Raw genomic sequence first — 6000 nt, 5'->3', positions numbered from 1 at the left:
TTTGTTAGGAATGTCCCGAATTTACAGAGACAGTCCCGGCAAATTACTGACCCGGACGTGTCTCAGCAACTGCCATATTCAATTGTATCTGCATCCTTAGGACACAGACACAATTGAGTACTATGATAGAGCAGGAAACTATCCACTCTCTGCTCAGCCATTTACTCCTTCTGGAGCAGAATCCCCGGCCAGAGCATTGCCGACACTTTAGCTGGGGATTCCGCTCATAGAGAGAGCCCCTGACGTTCCTGCCCATATATGGACAGGGACGTCAGAGGCACTTCCAGCAGTGGAATCCAAATCCAGAGAGTTGCTCTTCCTGGGGATTCTACTCCTAGAGGGAGCCCCAATGGTGCTATCTACAGGAAGGGAGGGGGGTGTAGCACTGCCTACAGGTGTGTGTGTGTGTGTGTGTGTGTGGTAGGGATGCATGATGCATCGAAACTTCGATACCGTTTCACTCTGCATCCCCAAACGGTTCAATACCGCTATTTCCTGTATTTCGATACTTGGCTGCACAGCCGCACAGCTAAGTATGGTAACACATGAATGTATGAGAGCGGGGCTGCGGCTGTGTAGTACAGTCATTGCCCCGCTCCTGACAAGTGCGCGCCGTCAGGATGATGCGATGCGGCCGGCGCTGCACTAATGAGCGGCGGCACTGAAGACAGAACATGGCGGGCGCACTACAAAACACCCCTATGTTCTGTCTTCAGTGCCTGAACCGCCGCTCATTAGTGCAGCGCCGGTCGCATCACCTCATGCTGACCGTGCACGCACTTCCTGTCAGGAGCGGAGCAATGGCTGTATTACACAGCCGCAGTCCCGCTGGCAGAAATCAGAGAAACATCTCATCTCCGCCGTTATTCCTGTGAATGCTGCGATCACAGCTGACTGCAGCATTCAGGAGAAAATAAGAAGGGGGATGTCCCTTGGATCGCGTCACAGGGAATTCCAGTGACACGATTGAGGGACATACCATATATGGGCAGACAGCCCAGGGTCTATTGAAGGACCCCAGGGCTGTCTTACCATATTTCCTGTTGTTAGGGCATACTTAGGTATGTCCTAACTGCCTGTGTACTATCAGTACACAGGCTAATGTACTGGCATACATCTATATTACAGTACATTAAAGTTTAAAAAACAAAACAAAAACATAAAGTAATGTTAAATAAAAAAATAAATAAACATGCACCTTTTTTACAATAAAAATTAAAATAAGTCTCCATACATAAAATACACACATTCAGTATTTGTGCGGCCGTAATAACCTGCACAACAATTTTTTTGCATCATTTATGATCTGTACGCTGTAAAAAAATAAAATAAAAACTGCTTTCTATCACTTATTGTGGGGCACAAGGTGTGATGATGAATTTAACTTCCATGTGCCTCACATTAATAGTAATTAACTCCATCATGTACCTTACATATTAACCCATTATGACTGAGAAACATGATGGGGTTATTTACTATTAATGTGAGACACGTGGAGGTTAAATTCATCATCACACCACGCGCCTCACATCAGAAAATGGAAGAACTTTTTTATTTTATTACTGTTGGCAAAGTATCGAATTGGTATCGAAATCGCAATACTAAACGAAGTATCGGTATCGAAGTCCAAATTCTGGTATCGTGACATCCCTAGTGTGTGGCACTATCTACAGAGGGGTACGTGTGGCACTATCTACAAAGCGATTATGTGTGGCACTATCTATGAGGTGGTGTATGGCACTATCTACAGGGTGTGTGTGTGTGTGTGTGTGTGTGTGTGTATGGCACTATCTACAGGGGGCTGTATGGCACATTCTATAGCGAACTGCGTGGCACTATCTACAGAGGGGACTGTGGCATTATCTACAGAGGGCACTGTGGCATTTTATACAGGGGGCACTGTGGCATTATTTATGGAGGGTGTGGCATTATCTACAGTGGGCACTGTGGCATTATCTACAGAGGGCACTGTGGCACCATATACAGGGTGCTTTGTGCTCTATCTACAAGGGAGGTGTGGCACTATTTACAAAGGGCACTATGGCATTATCTACAGAGGGCACTGTGGCACTATCTACAGAAGGCACTGTGGTACTATTTACAAGGGGGCTGTGTGGCATTTTCTACAGGGAGGGCTGTGTGGTACTGTCGACAGGGGGCACTGTGGCAATATCTGCAGGTAGCAATATGTGGCACAATCTACTGGGGGCAGTGTGGAGCACCATCTACAAGTGGCACTGAGTGTGGCACTATCTATGCTGGATTTTACGCTACCAGTAGTTGTCAGCACATATCACCTAGCCCTAGTGATAAAGTGAGACATCACCTGCCTGTAAAAAAAACGGATAACCAGAGAGAGATACTGGCCACCATAGTAGTTGTCAGTCAAACTAGTGCAAAGATTTTTGTTTGTTTATTTGCATGCAAAAATTCTGGTAAGAAAGCCACGCCCCATAAGACACACCCACCAATGAAGCCACACGCTAAGTGTCCCTGGAAATTTTTTGGGGCAACTATGAAATTGTCAGGAGGCTGCAGTCCTTAGTTACAATGGTGGCACCTCACTGATCGGAAAGTGATGGCATATGCCATCACTTTCTGTGATGGGAGGACCCCTTTAAGATATTTGAGATTCCACTATGGGAGCTTGCTCTTATTTGGGCTTGGTGGACTAAGTGGTTGTGAACAAGTGGAGTTATTGAACCAGATTGGGTTGCTGTGTTTCTGTGTGTGATACTGCGTGTGATAAATTAATTGAGCGCTTGCAAATAGAAGCTAGCAAAACGAACACAATTTAAAACCCTTTATTTCTGCTCAGCTTCTTTCCTGCTGAGCAACTGACTAGGGGGATGGGTTAATTGCTCTCACGTGATATAAATTTGCCTGCAGGACTTACTTTTGAGCTTGCTCTCATTTGGGCTTGGTGGACTAAGTGATTGCGAACAAGTGGAGTTATTAAACCAGCGTTGAAAAAAAGAGTTAAAATTCCAGTAAGTACTCTTTTTTACTTTTACTTTTTGAATTGTTCACAGTTTTTTTGTAACTGGGATAATGGATAGCAAGTTTGGAGGTTTTCTTGGAAGAGTTCCATGGTGAGTACCTCTCGGGCAGATGTGAGCATGTTGTTCACCTGGAAGCTCGCATTAGAGATCTGGGGGAGCAAAATGCAACACTAAGGTCGATAGACAATCTTGAGCGGAGCATGCTGCTCACTGAGCAAGCAGTTACTGGGGTAGACCTGAAGGGTGAAGACATGGATCAGTAGGACCAGGAAAGTAGCTGGGTTAATGTAGTTAGGGGCAGTAGAAAGGGGTCCAAGAAAAGGAAGGCCAATCCTGTTTCTGCTATTCCAAGAAAAATTGCCAAGTTGGGTGATGATGTGAGGGTGTCAGTCTCAGAAATGGCAGCCCTAGTGGATACTGATCCCCCTGACAGCTGGGAAAACAGCCCAGCTAGTAGTCGGTGGGATGGTAATGCAGGTAAGGCTAGATAATTAGTAGTTGTAGGGAATTCTATAATCAGGAAGACGGATAGAATAATTAGTCCCCAAGACCACCTCAACCGAATGGTGCCAGGGTTCGGCATGTGGTGGAACTGGTGGATAAATTAATGGGAGGGGCTGGTGATGATCCAGCTGTCGTGGTCCATGTGGGAACCAACAGCAGAATAAATGGTAGGTGGAGGAGCCTTAAGAATAATTCTAAAGAACTAGGCTACAAGCTGAAGGGAAGGACCTCCAAGGTTGCATTCAATGTATTCAAGGTTGTATTCAATGCCATGTGCATCCCAGGAAAGACAGCGGGAGCTCAGGGAGTTAAATGGATAGGTTAAGTCTTGATGTAGAGGAAAATGCTTTGGGTTCCTAGAGCACTGGGCTGACTTTTCATTAGGGTACAAACAGTATTCTGCACATGATTTGCACCTAAATGGAAGGGGGTCCACTGTGCTTGGGGAAAGAAGTCTGGCTGGGGTGGTGGAGCATTTAAACCAGGGCTGAGGAGGGAGGTCAATGTAGAAAATAAAGGGGTAGTTAGGTTAGAGAGGGGTCAGACTATATTGGTGGGGGGAGAAATAGACTGTGGGGAGAGGATTACACAACAGGATATGGGGATCCTTTTGTTACAATACAGCAATGAAAATAAAAGTGCCCAAATAATGTCAAATAATCACATTTCTGATACCAAACGTGGCAATTTGAAATGCAAGTTAAAGTGCATGTTCACAAATGGCAGAAGTCTAGCAAGAAAAATGGGGGAGCTTGAGGCATTGGTACTGGAGGAACTTATAGATATAGTTGGTGTTGCTGAAACATGGCTAGACTCTTCACATGGCTGGGCTGTAAATCTACAGGGTATTACATTGTTTCGGAAAGACAGGAGTGTATATCTGTATGTGAGAAGTGATATGAAGGTGAGTGTGAAAGAGACAATAGTGGGTGAAGATTGTGAGGAGGTTGAAACATTGTGGGTGGAATTACAAAGGGAGGTAAAAACTGAAAAAAATCACTTTTGGGGTAATCTATGGACCCCTCCCCCAATATAACTGAGGAGACGGAAGGTCAGCTATATAAACAGATGGAGCGGGTAGCACAGGGGGGTACTGAAGTGATAATGGGAGAGTTTAATTACCCAGATATTCATTTGTGTCATGGTTCGGCTTCAACTGCGAAGGGGAGACATTTCCTCAACCTGTTGCAAGAAAATTAATGGGACAGTTTGTGGAAGACCCGACTAGAGTTGAAGCTCTATTGGATATAGTCATTTCTAATAATGGAGAGTTTGTTGGGAATGTCAATGTTCGTAAAAACCTTGGTAACAGTGATCACAATATACTTAAATTTTACCTACACTGTAAAAAACAAACACAGGCTGGGATGGCAAAAACACTTAATTTTAAGAAGGCCAATTTCCCCAGGATGAGAACTGCAATTCAGGATATAGACTGGGAAGAACTAATGTCAAATAATGGTACAAATGATAAATGGGAGATCTTAACATCTACTTTATATAATTATAGTGCAAAATGTATTCCTATAGGTAACAATTATAAACAACTAAAATTAAACCCCACATGGCTTACACCTTCTGTAAAAAGGGCAATATATGACAAAAAAAGGGCATTTAAAAACGACAAATCTGAGGGTACAGCTGTAGCATTTGTAAACTATAAAGAGCTTAATAAAATCTGTAAAAAGGCTATAAAATCAGCAAAAAAACACAAAATGAAAGGCAGATGGCCAACGAGAGTTAAACAAATCCCCAAAAATTCTACAAGTATGTAAATGCAAAAAAGCCAAGGTCTGAACATGTAGGACCCCTAAATAGTGGTAATGGGGAAATGGTGACAGGGGATCAAGAGAAGGCAGAGTAACTAAATGGGTTCTTTAGCTCTGTATATACAACAGAAGAAAGAGCAGCTGATGTAGCCGTTGCCAGTGCTGTTAATACATCAGTTGGCTGAATGTAGATATGGTCCAAGCTAAGTTAAATAAATAAATGTACACAAGGCCCCGGGACCAGATGGGTTACACCCTAGAGTTCTTAAAGAGCTTAGTTCAGTTATTTCTGTCCCCCTCTTCATATTATTTAGAGATTCTCTAGTGACTGGTATAATGCCAAGGGACTGGCGCAGGGCAAATGTCGTGCCCATTTTCAGAAAGGGCTCTAGGTCTTCCCCGGGTAATTATAGACCAGTTAGCTTAACATTGATCGTGGGAAAAATGTTTGAGGGGCTATTGAGGGACTATATGCCGGATTATGTGACAACAAATAGTATTACAAGTGGCAGCCAGCACGGTTTTACTAACGACAGAAGTTGTCAAACCAAGCAGATTTGTTTTATGAAGAGGTGAGCAGAAGCCTAGACAGAGGGGCCGCTGTGGATATTTGCAAAGACATTTGACACGGTCCCTCATAGACGTCTAATGGGTAAATTAAGGACTATAGGTTTAGAAAATATAGTTTGCAATTGGATTGAGAATTGGCTCAAAGACCATATCCA

The sequence above is a fragment of the Rhinoderma darwinii genome, chromosome 4, assembly GCF_050947455.1.
Source record: "Rhinoderma darwinii isolate aRhiDar2 chromosome 4, aRhiDar2.hap1, whole genome shotgun sequence".
Taxonomy (NCBI): Eukaryota; Metazoa; Chordata; class Amphibia; order Anura; family Rhinodermatidae; genus Rhinoderma; species Rhinoderma darwinii.
This window is presented reverse-complemented; position numbering follows the sequence as displayed.